The sequence below is a fragment of the Aquarana catesbeiana genome, linkage group LG05 (genome assembly GCF_042186555.1).
Source record: "Aquarana catesbeiana isolate 2022-GZ linkage group LG05, ASM4218655v1, whole genome shotgun sequence".
Classification (NCBI taxonomy): domain Eukaryota; kingdom Metazoa; phylum Chordata; class Amphibia; order Anura; family Ranidae; genus Aquarana; species Aquarana catesbeiana.
Genome location: NC_133328.1, coordinates 273243942 through 273263681, shown reverse-complemented (window position 1 = coordinate 273263681; position 19740 = coordinate 273243942).

The following is a 19740-nucleotide window of genomic DNA, read 5'->3' as shown; positions in this document are numbered from 1 at the left end:
TAGGCACTGGTGGTGGCACCCAGAACCAAAAATGTTCTTACAAGCTATCAGCGTGATGATTGAGGAGGAAGAGGATAATTACTCAGGGATAGTCACTCAGCATCAGCATAGGCAGTCTTTGAAGGGATCTGAGATTTCAAAAAAAATTATTCGGTTACATCAGCATCAGGTGCTTGGTAGCTGGTGGTGATCCAAGACTCATTCATTTTTATGAAGGTCAGTCGATCGACCGAGTCAGTGGACAGACGCACCCTGTGATCGGTTACCACGCCTCCAGCAGCACTGAATGTGCGTTCCGAAAGAACGCTGGATGCAGGACAGGCCAGTAGCTCAATTTGTATAAAATAAGGTGCAGCACTCAAATAATAATAAACTAAAAAGAAAAAATGCAAATATAACAATAAAACAAATAGTCCCTCACAGGGACATAATAAACAGTCCTGTAGTTATTAAAGCACTATAAATGTCCGAAGATGATTTAGTGAGTATCCATCACACGTGACAGCATGCCAAAATATAGTGACTGATGAATGTGTCCAACACCAGTGAACAGAATGGCCTCTCACCTGGTTAACAGGTTAATAATGCGTTCCCAGAAAGGGTCAATCAGCACGAAATCCTTATCCAGATAATGATATTCCGTCAGGAAAAACACTGGGGCTATGAGTCAAGATGGCTCTAGGCTGAGCTGTAGGTGAGGGTGGCTCTCACATCGCATATGTAATGCAAGAAAAGGACAGACATAGTGCTCTCTGTATACTCTAATTTATTTAGAATGGTAATAAAATCAAACTTACAAAAGTGGCACTTCACAAGTGCAGGATGGAAATGAAGGATAGGGTGTATAGGCGCTACCTAAAAAGATATCGTATATTAATCAATATGTTTAAATACTGGGATAGCCAGTAATATAGCACCCCCTACTTATAGTTATAAATCTAAGGGGTATGCAATATATACAAACCCCCTTATTTACAATATGGGTAGTGCCGCCAAATGGGTACTTTACCAATGTGTCATATATTCAATAGATTATGATAAGACCAGGTGTCGCACAGCTTACTGGATCCTACTGCATCTGGGAAAGAGACCAGAAACTGGATTCCATATAGTGCATTTACTAGGAACCATATAGCAATACGGTGATGTATATATATATACTACTATCCTAATCTGATACGTTACATGTAATCATCATAAATTACAATTACATAGACCAAAAAACTACTCAGTAGCACAGGAGACAGCAGCAATTAAATTTTCAACAGATATTATGACAGTCCCATATATTGATGTTAAATGACTCATGCAGATTCCCACAGGTGACTTGGTGCTGCAATAATTTGTCAGGTGACTCTCGTGCTCCCCCTTTGGTTGCTTACTCACCAGCTCCCAGAACCCCAACAGGGGTATACCGCTTATGGTGTAATACGCTGGATTACTTCCATCTGATGGATCCTTTTGTTGTAGTCAGCTTCCCAAGCCCCCCAGCGGGGTAATCCGCCTGTATTGGGAGATGGATCACCTTGCTGCCAGATATTGTGCTGGATATATCCTGTGCTTTTAAATCCTTGAAGGTATTGCTTCCACTCCTACAGATGGGTGGGCAGAGAAAGATGAGAAAGCATAGATAGAAGTACTGTGTTCCTGACATAGATCAAATCGTGCATGCATGCAAATGTGAAGCTTCAAAATATACGTGGAGATACGCTTGCTTCCTCCATCCGTATCTATTGCTTCTGTCTTACGTCCTTAAGGACGTAAGACAGAAGCAATAGATACGGATGGAGGAAGCAAGCGTATCTCCACATATATTTTGAAGCTTCACATTTGCATGCATGCACGATTTGATCTGTGTCAGGAACACAGTACTTCTATCTATGCTTTCTCATCTTTCTCTGCCCACTCATCTGTAGGAGTGGAAGCAATACCTTCAAGGATTTAAAAGCACAGGATATATCCAGCACAATATCTGGCAGCAAGGTGATCCATCTCCCAATACAGGCGGATTACCCCGCTGGGGGGCTTGGGAAGCTGACTACAACACAAGGATCCATCAGATGGAAGTAATCCAGCGTATTACACCATAAGCGGTATACCCCTGTTGGGGTTCTGGGAGCTGGTGAGTAAGCAACCAAAGGGGGAGCACGAGAGTCACCTGACAAATTATTGCAGCACCAAGTCACCTGTGGGAATCTGCATGAGTCATTTAACATCAATATATGGGACTGTCATAATATCTGTTGAAAATTTAATTGCTGCTGTCTCCTGTGCTACTGAGTAGTTTTTTGGTCTATGTAATTGTAATTTATGATGATTACATGTAACGTATCAGATTAGGATAGTAGTATATATATATACATCACCGTATTGCTATATGGTTCCTAGTAAATGCACTATATGGAATCCAGTTTCTGGTCTCTTTCCCAGATGCAGTAGGATCCAGTAAGCTGTGCGACACCTGGTCTTATCATAATCTATTGAATATATGACACATTGGTAAAGTACCCATTTGGCGGCACTACCCATATTGTAAATAAGGGGGTTTGTATATATTGCATACCCCTTAGATTTATAACTATAAGTAGGGGGTGCTATATTACTGGCTATCCCAGTATTTAAACATATTGATTAATATACGATATCTTTTTAGGTAGCGCCTATACACCCTATCCTTCATTTCTATACTTCTACATAGTACCCCACCAGGTACTTTGTGTAAGGGAGGCGGCAACCTTAATTTCTGGCCCTATACATGCATCCTAAAGCGCAGTTTTTGTTCTGTTCATTCACAAGTGCAGGATGAACACAGCAAGGAAAAAATTGAATCACCGCCGTGTAAGGACACGGAGTGGAGCATGCGCGGTAGCAGCGGGTGACGTCATGCCGTTACGTTCTGGACGCGTTGCGTCCCAGTGGGCGGGGACTTCTTCAGCAGATGACGAGACGATGAGACTACGTGGGCACCCGCGCTATAAAGAGGTGAGTTGCCATAGCGACAGTGGACGCTTCATAGCAGAAAGAGACCGGAAATGTCCCCTGATAATGCAAACAGGGAAAAACGGAAACGATTCCATATGAGCTAATCGCTATGATTCACCAAAAGGGGAATCAATTAACTGATTGACAAAGGTACAATAAACAAGGTAATCAAATGAACACCTCACGTGTTATCTTACATAAAAACATGTAAAAAACATGTGTAAAACCGCATTAAGAAATATTAAGACTTATCATTTTCTGAAATAATAATATCATATTAAAAAATATATATGTAGTAGATGTCAGAACAAAAAATCCGTCAAACCGCTGTTACCAACTGCTCCAAAACCCAAAAACAATATTAACATTTCAAAAATTTAAAATTATTAACAATAATAATTTATCGATCAGAAATAAAACAGTTTGTATCGAACTCAACATTTAAACTTCGGGGCACATTACTCTTGTCTCATATATCCAATAGGATTCTCTTTTACTTAATTGTCTTATAAAATTACCCCCCCGCCAGTGTTTAGTAACCCTCTCAATGCCCCAAAACTTCAGACCCTTCGGATTCTGTTGATGAAAGGCCTTAAAATGTCTGGACACATTGTGGGTCTTAAGGCCTTTTTTAATGTTGTTGACATGTTCAGCCAGTCTGACATGTAGAGGTCTTGAGGTTCTGCCCACATACTGGAGCCCACAACTGCACTCCAGCATGTAGACTACTCCAACCGTATCACATGTGATCAATTGTTTGATCTCATACTCTTGGTTGGTGGCTGAGGCCAAAAATTTTTTTCTTTTTTTGATGTTCCCTTTGGCATGTTTGCAAGGTACACACCTACCGCAAGCATAGAAACCCCCCAAAAAAGAAAAAAGCCTATCTGACGTAGGAACGGGCGGGTCAAGAACTCCAGGGGCCAAACGATCCCTTAATGTGGGGGCTTTCTTATAAATAAATTGAGGCCTGTCAGGAAGTACAGGGCCCAAAATTTTATCCTGTTTTAGTATTGCCCAGTTTTTTTGAATTATTCTCTCAAACTTGCAGTATTGGACATTATAAACCAACACCATTTTAAAATTGTGATTATCATTAGTGGGAACCTTCGCAGACCCAGCTATAAGTTCTTTTCTATCTAATGACATAACTCTGGACACCTCTTCATCCAGGGTGGATCTATTATAACCCTTTTGCTCGAACCCAGTAGCTCAATTGCATACTGTGCAAGCTCTGGCCAGTGATCCATCCTCAAGACCCAGTAACCCAGAGGATTTTCGGTGGGAAAGGTGTCCAAGTCTGATCTTGCCCCTAGGTATTCCTGCACCATGTAAAACAGACGCTGGCGATGGTTGCTGGAACTGATCATACCTTGGGGCTGCGACCAAAAAATTGTCTGAACGCATCGGTCAGACGGCCACCTTCCACCGCTCCTTCTTTGACTGACCGAAGCCTCAGCAACACGTTGTCCAGAAACAGGAGTTTGTAACCTCCCAGTCTCTGGGAACGCGTTGCACAGACCTTTCTGCAAGGCCTCCCGAAGATGTTTCATCCTCTGCTCCCTCTGCGATGGCAAGATAAGGTCCGCAACCTTACCCTTGTAACGTGGATCAAGGAGGGTTGCCAGCCAGTATTGGTCCTTCTCCTTGATACCACGAATACGAGGATCCTTACGCAGGCTTTGCAGGATCAGGGAGGCCATGCAGCGTAGGTTTGCTGAGGCATTCGGTCCGGAGTCCTCTGGGTCACTAAGGACGACATGGTCCGCAGCCACCTCCTCCCAGCCACGTACAAGTCCATGTGTTTCTTGGGACTGATCCCTTAAAGACTGCTGCTGATGCTGAGTGCCAGGCTCCACCTTCATACTGACACAATCTTCCTCCTCCTCCTCCTCCTCTTCCTCCTCGTCCTCTTCCTGTGTGATCGGCGGGCACGCAGGAACACTGTCTGGATAAAGGGGGCCTTGAGAGCTAAGGAAGTCCTCCTCTTCCTGCCTCTGTTCTGCCTCAAGTGCCCTGTCCATTATTCCACGCAGCGTGTGCTCCAACAGGTGGACAAGGGGGACAGTGTCACTGATGCATGCACTGTCACTGCTCACCATCCTCGTGGCCTCCTCAAATGGTGACAGGACAGTGCATGCATCCCTGATCATGGCCCACTGGCGTGGGGAAAAAAAAACAAGCTCCCCTGACCCTGTCCTGGTGCCATAGTTGCACAGGTGCTCATTGATGGCCCTCTGCTGCATGTGCAGCCGCTGCAGCATGGCCAACGTTGAGTTCCACCTGGTGGGCATGTCACAGATTAGGCGGTTCTTGGGCAGGTTAAACTCCTTTTGGAGGTCCGTCAGCTGAGCGCTGGCATTATATGACCGGCGGAAATGCACACAGACTTTCCTGGCCTGCCTCAGGACATCCTGTAAGCCCGGGTACCTGCCCAAGAACCGCTGCACCACCAAGTTAAGGACGTGAGCCAAACAGGGCACATGGGCCATTTGTCCCTGTCGGAGGGCAGAGAGGAGGTTGGTGCCATTGTCGCAAACCACCATTCCTGCCTTAAGTTGGCGTGGCGTCAACCACCTCTGAACCTGCCCCTGCAGAGCTGACAGAACCTCTGCCCCAGTGTGGCTCCTGTCCCCCAAGCACACCAGCTCAAGCACCGCATGGCATCTTTTGGCCTGCGTACTTGCGTAGCCCCTTGAACGACTACGGAGCACCGCTGGTTCCGAGGAAGAGGCCATGGAGGAAGAAGAAGAGGAGGGGGTGGAGGAGAGAGGTGTGACACAATCATTAGCATTTTGGAGGCGTGGTGGCGGAACAACCTCCAACACTACTGCACCTTGTCCTACATCCTTCCCAGCTGCCAGCAGAGTCACCCAATGCGCCGTGAAACTTAGGTAACGTCCCTGTCCATGCCTGCTGGACCATGAGTCAGCGGTAATATGCACCTTACCGCTGACCGCCCTGTCCAGCGAGGCATGGACATTGCCTTCCACATGCTGGTAGAGAGCCGGAATCGCCTTCCGTGAGAAAAAGTGGCGTTTGGGTACCTGCCACTGAGGAACCGCATATTCCACAAACTCACGGAAGGGGGCAGAGTCTACCAACTGAAAAGGCAGCAGTTGAAGTGCTAGCAAATTTGCCAAGCTAGCATTCAACCGTTGGGCATGTGGATGGCTGGGAGCAAACTTCTTTCGGTGGTGCAGCAGCTGGGGCAGGGAAATTTGCCTGGTACAATCTGACGTCGGTGTACCAAAATCAGATTGCCCACAAGTACGTGGCTGTGACACACCTAATTCTACACCTTCATTCCTCTCAGTGCAGGTCTCAGAGAGGACTGAAGGTCTAGTCGGGTTGGAAATCTCAGCTGATGAGGAGCAAGCAGAGGTCCTCTTTGTTCTTTGGTGTGGGTCTTTTAGATACGCTTGCCAACGAACTGCATGGCAGGTCAACATATGTCTGGTCAAGCATGTGGTACCCAAGCGGGAGATGTTTTGGCCACGCGAGATACGCTTGAGACATATGTTGCAAATAGCAGCGGTGCGATCTGATGCACTCATCTCAAAAAAGGCCCACACCAAAGAACTTTTTGAATATCACGCAGAGACTGCAGCGCCCTGCACATGTGGAGCTTTGGGGTGTGATGCAGTCAATGTGCTGCCCTTAGGCTGGCCCCTGGAGGGCATCCTGCCTCGTTGGTGATGTGCCGCCTCCTCCTCCTCCTCCTCCTCCTCTCTTCTATCAGGCACCCACGTTGAGTCAGTGACTTCATCATCCCCTCCCTCCTCATCACTGGAGCAAACCTGGCAGTATGCTGCAGCAGGGGGAGCATGACTGCCAGATTGCTGTCCTTCTTTGGCACCCCCTCTGTCCGTGCTCGTGTTACTGCCTTCATCGAGCTCAGTATCATCATCAGAGCCTTCCAAACGCTGGGCATCCTCCTGGAGCATGTACCCAACACTGTGGTCAAACAGTTCGAGGGACTCCTCAGGAGGACATGGTGGGGCTAGGGAAGGAGTCACTGATGACATTGAGCCGAGGGAAGAGGCCGCTGCTTTGCCAGACAAAGTACCCTGGGCATGGGTGAGAGAGGATGAGGAGGATGAGGACGGCTTGGTCATCCACTCGACCAAGTCTTCCGCATGTTGCGGCTCAACATGGCCAGCTGCCGAAAAAAAGGCCAAGCGTGTCCCATGGCCACGTGCTGATGAGGATGCACCGTCTCCACGACCAGCACTAGACACGGAGCCTGCTTGCCCTCTCTTATTGGCTTGTGACTGTCTGCCTCTCCTTCTTGGCCTTCCAGACATACTAATGGCCTGTAGCTGCACTAAGCTGGGATATATATATATATATATATATATATATATATATATATATATATATGTACTGATACTGCAGCTAGCAAAATCAACTGCCTGCCTGTAGTATGAGAACACCACCAACCTTCTACAGGTAGCTTTAGCTGAACACTGTGAGTTGGACGCACCCCACTAACTTGTAGGTTTAGCAGAACACTGTGAGCAGGACGCACTGCACTAACTATAAATAGACTAGCTGCCTGACTGTGGTACTAATAGGATCAAAAGAACACCAGCAATTTTCTTCAGGTAGCTGTATTTACTGTAACAAGACAAGCCTGCCTGTCAGTAAGAAGATAACAGAAACGGATCTAGCTGAACACTGTGAGCAGGACGCACCCCACTAGCTTGTAGGTTTAGCTGAACACTGTGAGGTGGACGCACCCCACTAACTTGTAGGTTTAGCTGAACACTGTGAGCAGGATGCACCCCACTAACTTGTAGGTTTAGCAGAACACTGTGAGCAGGACGCACTGCACTAACTGTAAATAGTCTAGCTGCCTGACTGTGGTACTAATAGGATCAAAAGAACACCAGCAATTTTCTTTAAAATACTGTAACAAGACAAGCCTGCCTGTCAGTAAGAAGATAACAGGAACGGATCTAGCTGAACACTGTGAGCAGGACGCACCCCACTAGCTTGTAGGTTTAGCTGAACACTGTGAGGTGGACGCACCCCACTAACTTGTAGGTTTAGCTGAACACTGTGAGCAGGATGCACCCCACTAACTTGTAGGTTTAGCAGAACACTGTGAGCAGGATGCACTGCACTAACTGTAAATAGTGTAGCTGCCTGACTGTGGTACTAATAGGATCAAAAGAACACCAGCAATTTTCTTCAGGTAGCTGTATTTATTGTAACAAGACAAGCCTGCCTGTCAGTAAGAAGATAACAGAAACGGATCTAGCTGAACACTGTGAGCAGGACGCACCCCACTAGCTTGTAGGTTTAGCTGAACACTGTGAGGTGGACGCACCCCACTAACTTGTAGGTTTAGCTGAACACTGTGAGCAGGACGCACCCCACTTACTTGTAGGTTTAGCAGAACACTGTGGGCAGGACGCACTGCACTAACTGTAAATAGTCTAGCTGCCTGACTGTGGTACTAATAGGAACAAAAGAACACCAGTAATTTTCTTTAAAATACTGTAACAAGACAAGCCTGCCTGTCAGTAAAAAGATAACAGGAACGGATCTAGCTGAACACTGTGAGCAGGACGCACTGCACTAAATGTAAATAGTCTATCTGCCTGACTGTGGTACTAATAGGATCAAAAGAACACCAGTAATTTTCTTCAAAATACTGTAACAAGACAAGCCTGCCTGTCAGTAGGAATATAAGAGGAACGGATCTAGCTGAACACTGTGAGCAGGACACACTGCACTAAATGTAAATAGTCTAGAAGATAACAGGAACGGATCTAGCTAAACTGAATACAGTGTATATATATATATATGCAACACCTGGGATGCATATATATACACAATACACTTTAAGTGCAGCTAACTGACTGACTGTCCTGCCTAATCTAGCTAACTCAAATGAAATGACACTGTCTCTCTCTCTCTCTAAGCACACCGGAACACACTGCACAGGGCCGCCGTGCAGGCGGCCTTATATAGTGTGGGGCGTGTACTAAATCCCCTGAGCCATAATTGGCCAAAGCCTCCTTGGCTTTGGCCAATTATGGCTCTCTGTTAAGGCGGCGCTGTGATTGGCCAAGCATGCGGGTCATAGTGCATGCTTGGCCAATCATCAGCAAGCAATGCACTGCGATGCCGCAGTGAATTATGGGCCGTGACGCGCCACACGAATTTGGCGCGAACGGCCCATATCGTTCGCAATTCGCCGAACGATCGAACAGCCGATGTTCGAGTCGAACATGGGTTCGACTCGAACACGAAGCTCATCCCTACTTCCTGCATTTGTTCTGCTGATGTAAATGCAAGTATAAATAAGAGCTCCTTTCTATTAAAATATATATGACTTGTTTCACAGTTTGGCGACTTTGGACCTCCGAGTTGCTTGACAAGTTGTACCCCATGATTCTCAATGATAACTAGGGATGGGCCGAACATCCCCCCTGTTCGGTTCGCAGCAGAACACGCGAACAGACAAAAAATTTGTGCGAACACCGTTAAAGTCTATGGGACACGAACATGAATAATCAATAATTTTAAAGGTTAATATTCAAGTTATTGTCATAAAAAGTGTTTTTGGACCCGGGTTCTGCCCCAGGGGACATGTATCAATGCAAAAAAGTTTTAAAAATGGCTGTTTTTTTGGGAGCAGTGATTTTAATAATGCTTAAAGTGAAACAATAAAAGTGTAATATTCCTTTAAATTTCGTACCTGGGGGGTGTCTATAGTATGCCTGTAAAGGGGCGCATGTTTCCCGTGTTTAGAACAGTCTGACAGCAAAATGACATTTCAAAGTAAAAAAAGTAATTTAAAAGTACTCGCGGCTATTAATGAATTGCCGGTCCGACAATACACATAAAAGTTAATTGATAAAAAAACGGCATGGGAATTCTCCACAGGGGAACCCTGAACCAAAATGTAAAAAAAAAATGGCGTGGGGGGTCCCCCTAAATCCCATACCAGGCCCTTCAGGTCTGGTATGGATATTAAGGGGAACCCCGGCCAAAATTAAAAAAAAAATGACTTGGGGGTCCCCCTAAAAATCCATACCAGACCCTTATGCGAGCACGCAACCTGGCAGGCTGCAAGAAAAGAGGGGGGACGAGAGAGCACCCCCCTCCTGAAGCGTACCAGGCCACATGCCCTCAACATTGGGAGGGTGCTTTGGGGTAGCCCCCCAAAACACCTTGTCCCCATGTTGATGGGGACATGGGCCTCATCCCCACAACCCTTGCAAAGTGGTTGTGGGGGTCTGCGGGCGGGGGCTTATCGGAATATGGAAGCCCCCTTTAACAAGGGGACCCCCATATCCTGGCCCTCCCCCCTGTGTGAAATAGTAAGGGGGTACAAAAGTACCCCTACCATTTAAAAAAAAGTGTCAAAAATGTTAAAAATGACAAGAGACAGCTTTTGACAATTCATTTATTTAAATGCTTCTTCTATCTTCCATCTTCCATCTTCCGTCTTCCATCTTCCATCTTCTGCCATCTTCCGCCATCTTCTGCCATCTTCCGGTTCTTCATCCAGTGTTCTCATCCGGCATCTCCTTCTTCTTCTTCTTCTGGTTCTTCCGGTTCTTCCTCCAGTGTTCTCATCCGGCATCTTCTTCTTCTTCTGGTTCTTCCGGTTCTTCCTCCAGTGTTCTCATCCGGCATCTTCTTCTTCTTCTTCTGGTTCTTCCTCCAGTGTTCTCATCTGGCATCTTCTTCTTCTTCTTCTTCTGGTTCTTCCGGTTCTTCCTCCAGTGTTCTCATCCAGCATCTTCTTCTTCTTCTGGTTCTTCCGGTTCTTCCTCCAGTGTTCTCAACCAGCATCTTCTTCTTCTTCTGGTTCTTCCGGTTCTTTCTCCATTGTTCTCATCCGGCATCTTCTTCTTCTTCTTCTTCTTCTGGTTCTTCCGGTTCTTCCTCCAGTGTTCTCATCCGGCATCTTCTTCTTCTTCTGGTTCTTCCGGTTCTTCCTCCAGTGTTCTCATCCGGCATCTTCTTCTTCTTCTTCTTCTTCTGGTTCTTCCGTTTCTTCCTCCAGTGTTCTCATCCGGCATCTTCTTCTTCTTCTTCTTCTGGTTCTTCCGATTCTTCCTCCAGTGTTCTCATCCGGCATCTTCTTCTTCTTCTTCTTCTGGTTCTTCCGGTTCTTCCTCCAGTGTTCTCATCCGGCATCTTCTTCTTCTTCTTCTTCTGGTTCTTCTGGTTCTTCCTCCAGTGTTCTCATCCGGCATCTTCTTCTACTTCTTCTTCTGGTTCTTCTGGTTCTTCCTCCAGTGTTCTCATCCGGCATCTTCTTCTTCTTCTGGTTCTTCTGGTTCTTCCTCCAGTGTTCTCATCCGGCATCTTCCTCTGCGGCGTTTTCTTCCCTTCTTCTTCTTGGGCCGCTCCGCTTCCATAATGACATGATGGGAGGCTCCCGCTGTGTGACGCTTCTCGTCTTCTGACGGTTCTTAAATAACGGAGGGTGGGGCCACCCGGTGACCTCGCCCCCTCTGACATCACGGGGAATGCCACAGGAAAGTCCCCGTGTGTCAGAGGGGGGCGGGGTCACCGGGGGGCCCCGGCCTCCGTTATTTAAGAACCGTCAGAAGACGAGAAGCATCACACAACGGGAGCCTCCCATCATGCCATCATGGATGTGGAGCAGCCCGAGGAGAAGAAGGGAAAAAGACGCCGTGGAGGAAGATGCCGGATGAGAACACCGGAGGAAGAACCAGAAGAACCAGAAGAAGAAGAAGATGGAGGAAGAAACCGAAGGAAGAAGAAGCATTTAAATAAAGGAATTGTCAAAAACTGTCTCTTATCATTTTTAACATTTTTGACACTTTTTTGGGAAATGGTAGGCCTTACCATTTCACACAGGGGGGAGGGCCAGGATCTGGGGGTCCCCTTGTTAAAGGGGGCTTCCATATTCTGATAAGCCCCCCACCCGCAGACCCCCACAACCACCGGGCAAGGGTTGTGGGGATGAGGTCCTTGTCCCCATCAACATGGGGACAAGGTGTTTTGGGGGGCTAGCCCAAAGCACCCTCCAAATGTTGAGGGTATGTGGCCTGGTACGGTTCAGGGGGGCGCTCTCTCAACCCCCCTCTTTTCCTGCAGCTTGCCAGGTTGCGTGCTCAGATAAGGGTCTGGTATGGATTTTTGGGGGGACCCCACGCCATTTTTTTTTACATTTTCGTGCAGGGTTCCCCTTAAAATCCATACCAGATCAGGTCTGGTATAGATTTTGAGGGGGACCCCACGCCATTTTTTTTAAATTTTGGCTGGGGTTCCCCTTAATATCCATACCAGACCTGAAGGGCCTGGTATGGGATTTAGGGGGACCCCCATTCCATTTTTAATTTAAATTTTGGTTCGCAGTTCCCCTGTGGGAAATTCCCATGCCGTTTTTATCAATGAACTTTTATGTGTATTGTCGGACCGGCAATTCATTAATAGTATTTTTAAATGACTTTTTTCCTTTGAAATGTCATTTTGCTGTCAGACTGTTCTAAACACGGGAAACATGCGCCCCTTTACAGGCATACTATAGACACCCCCCAGGTACCAAACTTAAAGGAATATTAAACTTTTATTGTTTCACTCTAAGCATTATTAAAATCACTGCTCCCGAAAAAACGGCAGTTGTTTACATTTTTTTGCATTGATACATGTCCCCTGGGGCAGGACCCGGGTCTCCACTTTTTATGGCAAAGAACTTGCATATAAGCCTTCAGTAAGAACTTTGGATTTTGCAGGTTCGAGCCCCATTGATTAATTTTTTGGCGCTATAGTAAATGACCCCCATAGTCTTGTATATCTATATATATATCTATATATATATAGATATATATATATATCTCCACTGTATCCAGTTTAGCTATATCTGACTGCAGGCCATTCCTGATGTACTGTTTCTAATATACTTCAGGCGGTGTACACAGTATATAGTGCTGTGCACCCATAGTGCAGTTGCTCATACTTTTCTGATGGTGTACACAATGCATACAGTACACCCATAGTTATTAAACTTCTGTTGGTGTACACAGTACCATGCACCCCTAGTGCAGTTGCTAGACATGTGCATTTCGTTTCGTTCCGAATCGAAATTTGGACAAATTTTTCATTATTCGGAAATTCGGATGCATCCAAATTTCCGAATTACAAAAGTGATGAATTTAAACGAATCCGAAAAAAAGCGAACGAATTTGAATCGAATTCGAAAACAAATTCGAATGGAATTCGAAAACATATTCGAATCAAATTCGAAAACATATTCGAATCGAATTCGAAAACATGATCGAATTAAAAAAAAATTTGAATTGAATTTGAAAACAATAGAAATCGATTTTCTAAAAAATACAATAAAATAGAATATAAAATCATAAAGCAATAGAATACATATACATAATATTTTTTTAATTCTGTTTTATTGTTTTTCTATGCTTTTCTTTTCTTTTCTTTTCTATTATTTTCTATTCTTTAATAGTCTTTTCTATTCAAATTCGAATTTATTCTATACGAAATTCAAATTTCGGAACATGGCTTCTGAAGATCGAATTTCGTATAGAATGAATTTGAATTTGAATAGAAAAGATTAGAATAGAAAAAAAAATAATAGAAAAGAATAAACTAGAAAAACATATATTGTATTTTATTCTATTCTGTTCTATTGTTTTTCTATTCTATTCTTTTTTATTATTTTCTATTCTATGCTAATCATTTCTATTCAAATTCAAAATCATTCATTTTGTTTGCACCCTTCCTTAGATCAGTCAGAACACATCTGAACTTTATTTTTATAAATACAAGGTCGGTGGGAGGACCTGTTTGCTGACACTAGATTGAAAGCTGTGTGTGGTTCTCCTCCTCTACACTTCAATCTATAGATAAATGTGTGGCCTCTATGGTAGAGTACTGAGGTAAATAAGAATACATGTACCATCATCCAGAAATCAATAATTAGCAAGATTGGGAGCCTGATCCCCAGTCAGGCGACCAAAAAGTAGTGGGGGCGTGTTGGACTATTGCGGTACAGTACAAATAACAATATAGAGAATATACCAATAATATAAAATGTATAGTCGATTTTATTGATGCAAAAGACAGATCATTGGTAATACACTACAGCAAAGTAAAAATGAATAAAAACGAAAAACAATGGGGTCAATATTATACAATAAGACAATTAATCTCAGATATCGTATTCCTCGACTAGTTTCACGGACATAGGGCTCCTCCACCAAGGGTGATCTCCCAAGGCGACCCAGGGGAGCTGCAAGGATGACGGGGATAGTAAAAATAAAAATATTATCCAGTAGTTGGGTATATTAAGTTGCCAAAAAGAGCCAGTGGCACATTGGATAGGGAGGAGTTGGTGAATGGGTGAAAGTGTAAAGAGTGATGGATGGATTACATGATGCAAAAATAAAGTTTTCTATTCAAATTCGAATTAATTCTCGAATTTCATCTAGAATGAATTCAAATTCAAATAGAAAAGTTTAGAATAGAAAAGAATAGCATAGAAAAACAATGGAACAGAATAGAAAAAAAAATCTATATATATATATATAGATTGAAGTGTAGTTAGCAAGATTGGGAGCCTGATCCTCAGTCAGGCGACCAAAAAGTAGTGGGGGCGTGTTGGACTATTGCGGTACAGTACAAATAACAATATAGAGAATATACCAATAATATAATCAATTTTATTGATGCAAAAGACAAATCATTGGTAATACACTACAGCAAAGTAAAAATGAATAAAAATGAAAAACAATGGGGTCATTATTATACAATAAGACAATTAATTAGGATAGAAAATAATAGAAAATAGACTAGAAAAACAATAGAACAGAATAGAATAAACTATTATATATATATATATATATATATATATATATATTATGTTTTATTCTATTCTGTTCTATTGTTTTTCTAGTTTATTCGTTTCTACTCTATTCTAATCTTTTCTATTCGAATTTGAATTCAGTTTATACGAAATTCATAGTTACATAGTTACATAGTAGGTGAGGTTGAAAAAAGACACAAGTCTATCAAGTCCAACCTATGTGTGTGATTATGTGTCAGTATTACATTACATATCCCTGTATATTGCGGTGATTCAGGTGATTATCTAATAGTTTCTTGAAGCTATCAATGCTCCCCGCTGAGACCACCGCCTGTGGAAGGGAATTCCACATCCTTGCCGCTCTTACAGTAAAGAACCCTCTACGTAGTTTAAGGTTAAACCTCTTTTCTTCTAATTGTAATGAGTGGCCACGAGTCTTATTAAACTCTCTTCTGCGAAAAAGTTTTATCCCTATTGTGGGGTCACCAGTACAGTATTTGTAAATTGAAATCATATCCCCTCTCAAGCGTCTCTTCTCCAGAGAGAATAAGTTCAGTGCTCGCAACCTTTCCTCATAACTAAGATCCTCCAGACCCTTTATTAGCTTTGTTGCCCTTCTTTGTACTCTCTCCATTTCCAGTACGTCCCTCCTGAGGACTGGTGCCCAGAACTGGACAGCATACTCCAGGTGCGGGCGGACCAGAGTCTTGTAGAGCGGGAGAATTATCAAATTATTCAATTTTTCGAATTTCGGAAGATGGTTTTATATATATATATATATATATATATAATTTTTTTCTATGCTGGTCTATGGTTTTTCTATGCTATTCTTTTCTATTATTTTCTAATCTTTTCTATTTGAATGCAAATTCATTCTAATGTAATTTCCGAAATTCAAATTCGAATTTCGGAAAATGGTTATATAGAAATAGAATGAAATCGAATTCTAATAGAAAAGACTAGAATAGAAAAAACAATAGAACAATATATATAAAACATCTTCCGGAATTGGAATTTGGTACAGAATGAATTCGAATTTAAATAGAAAAGATTAGAATAGAATATATTATATCTTTTTCTATTCTGTTCTATTATTTTTGCATGCTATTCTTATTTTCTATTCTATTTGAATCTTTTCTATTGGAATTCGATTTCATTCTACATGAAATTCGAATTTCTCAAAATGGTTATATATAGTTTACCTTTTCAAATTCTGTCAAATTTTTTTCGAATGCGGTAGAATTTTTTCGAATTTGATAGTTTTTTTTCGAATGCTTTAGAATTTTTTCGAATTTGATAGTTTTTTTCAAATTCGAATATGAAACTAAACGAATCCTGAAAACGAATGTAATGAATGCAACTAATTTAACTAAACGAATTTAGTTAAATAATGAATCTAAACTAAACTAAACTAAACTATTTTTTTCATCCTGCACATGTCTAGCAGTTGCTACTACTTTCCTGGTGATGTACACAATACATACAGTGCACCCATAGTTGTTATTAAACTTTTGTTGGTGTACACAGTACCGTGCACCCCTAGTGCAGTTGCTACTACTTTCTTGGTGGTGTACACATTACATACAGTGCACCCATAGTTGTTATTACACTTTTGTTGGTGTATACAGTACCGTGCACCCCTAGTGCAGTTGCTACTACTTTCCTGGTGGTGTACACAATACATACAGTACACCCATAATTGTTATTACACTACTGTTGGTGTACACAGTACCGTGAACCCATAGTGCAGTTGTTACTACTTTCCTGGTGGTGTACACAATACATACAGTGCAGCCATAGTTGTTATTAAACTTCTGTTGGTGTACACAGTACCGTGCACCCCTAGTGCAGTTGCTACTACTTTTCTGGTGGTGTACACAATACATACAGTGCACCCATAGTTGTTATTACACTTCTGTTGGTGTACACAGTACCGTGCACCCCTAGTGCAGTTGCTACTACTTTCCTGGTGGTGTACACAGTACACAATGCAGTGTAGTGTTTTTTTGCATTTACAGCATGTCCGGAAGGCCACCAAGGAGAGGCAGATGCTCACAGGCCACTAAAAGAGGGCAAGCAGTCTCTGTGTCTACAGCCGACAGTGCTGGTCATGGACACGGTGCACATGGCCGTGGGGCACGCTTGTCCTTTTTTCCTGCAGCTGGCCATGTTATTGAGCCACAACATGCAGAAGAGTTGGTGGAATGGATAACAAAGCCGTCCTCATCCTCCTCATCCTCTGTCACCCAGGCTCAGAGTAGTTTGCCTGCCAATGTAGCTGCCAAAGCGGATTGGCTCCATGTCAACAGTCACTCCTTCCCTAGCCCCACCATCATGCACGGAGGAGTCCCCTGAACTATTCGACCACAGTGTCGGGTACATGCTGCAGGAGGATGCGCAGCGATTTGAAGGCTCTGATGATGGTACCCAGGTTGAGGAAGGGAGTAACGTGAGCCTAGAGAGAGGGGGTGCCCAAGAAGGTCAAGAAACTGGCAGTCATGTTCCCCCAGCTGTAGCATACTGCCAAGTTTGCTCCAGTGATGAGGAGGGAAGGGATGATGAAGTCATGGACTCAACTTGGGTGCCTGATAGAAGAAACATTGGATTTTAGCAGGCAAATTTCCCTAGTTGCTAAACCGTCAAAAGAAATTCGGTCCCAGCCATCCACACGCTCAGTGTCTGAATGCTAGCTTGGCCAAATTGCTAGCACTGCAACTGCTGCCTTTTCAGCTGGTAGACTCTGCCCCCTTTTGTGAATTTGTTGAATGTGCTGTACCTCAGTTGCAGGTTCCCTAGCACCATTTCTTTTCACGGAAGGCCATTCCGGCTCTCTACCAGCATGTGGAAGGCAATGTCTTGGCCTTGTTGGACAGGGCGGTCAGCAGTAAGGTGCATATTACTACTGACTCATGGTCCAGCAGGCATGGGCAGGGATGTTACCTTTCTTTATGGCACACTGGGTAACTCTGCTGGCAGCTGGGAAGGATGCAGGGCAGGGTTCAGTATTGTTGGAGCTTGTTCCGCCACCATGCCTCCAAAATGCTAGTGGTGATTCTGCCACAGCTCTCTCCTCCACCCCCTCCTCCTCTTCTTCCTCTGTGGTCTCTTCCTTTGCAGTTTTGTCCTCTATGAGCGGCGAGCTTGTTTGCCTACGTCAGTATAGAGTGTCTCTCCCGTCCCTACGCATGACGTCACAGTCTATCCCCTGATGAAGTCACGTGACCATGACGTCATGCATAGGGAAGGGAGAGGCACTCTATACTGACATAGGCAAACGAGCTCGCCACTCGTAGAGATAAGTGGATTGTTTTTATTTGCTATGTAAGTGATGTGAATACTTTCACTGCTATCTAATAAATAGCAACTACTGTTTAAAATACTACATTATCCGGTTCCCCTTTTTTACTTCTCCTCCTGCATCTGCCGAGAGACAAAGACACACAAGGAACCTTATCTGGTCCAGGAACATAAGGGAGAGTCAGCCATTACCAGTGTTTACATGCGGTTACCTCTTTGCCGCAAGGTAAGAGGCCACTTCTCACCAGTGTATATTTTGTGCATGAAGAGGAGATATCCATTTTTCCTAGCACCTTATGTCACCACTTGCACATTGGAATACCCTTTCACAGAAAGAAGATATATTCCCCATTGAATTTTACTCACAGCTTTTTTGCATTGTATACACTATTGATTTGTTTGGACTTTGGAGTTTTTTCAGTTGACGCAAATTTGCATATGATGCACATTGTTTGTATTTTGCACAAGTTTTCTTGCACTTTTGCACAGGAAGATTTTTATTGCTGAATTTGCCCATTTTTGCTTATTTTGCACAATTTATTCAGTTTCCAGATACATTATACATATGTATACTTAGCTTACTGTTATTAGTAATTTACCTTTGCACGTTGCACTTTGGTATTTTTACCCAATATTATGTTATATCACATTGCATGGACTATAGAAATTTTATTACAGTAGTTCTTTATTTTTATATTTTGGATTTTTATGTGTATTGACACCATTTATTTATTGATTTATTCCACTTTCTTTTGTACTACTACCTTTAGCAGCATATTGTAGTTTATCACATTGCACCCTACTGTTCTATAGAAGTTCTATCACAGTAGTCTTTTATTTCTGCATTTTAGTGTACTGATATCATTCATTTTACTTTACTTTTATTTGTACTGCTACCTTTAGCAGCACATTTTTTCTAATCTTCTTTGGAACAGCGCAGCACCAACCCCTATCCTTATTTTATCACTGTATGGGTTTGGCTTGAACCATATTTGGTGCTTGCAGCAGTTCCACCTCTAACTACTCCTATCCTACATGGTAGCTCAGGAATAATCATACAGTTGAGCAGTGACAGTGCATGCATCAGTGATACTGTCCCTCTTGTCTTTCTGTTGGAGCACACGCTTTGTGGAATAATGGACAGGGCACTTGAGGCAGAACAGCGGGAGGAAAAGGAGGACTTCCTTACCTCTCAAGGCCCCTTTATCCAGATACTAGTATTCCTGCAGGCCTGCCAATCAGGAAGAAGAGGAGGAGGATTGTGTCAGCATGGAGGTGGAGGATAACACTCAGCATCAGCAGCAGTCTTCAAGGAATCGTTTGCAGTCCCCAGAAACCCATGGAGTTGTAGGTGGCTGGGAGGAGGTGGTTGAGGATCATGTGATCATTAGTGACCCAGAGGACTCAGGATTCGAATGCCTCTGCAAACCTATGCTGCATGGCTTCCCTGATCCTGCAAATCCTGCGAAAGGACCTTAGGATTTATGGTATCAAGGAGAGGGATCATTACTGGCTAGCAACCCTTCTTGATCCACGTTACAAGGGTAAGGTTGCAGAACTTATCCAGCCTTCGCAGAGGGAGCAGAGGATGAAACATCTTCGGGAGGCCTTGCAGAAAGGTTTGTGTGAAAGGTTTATGC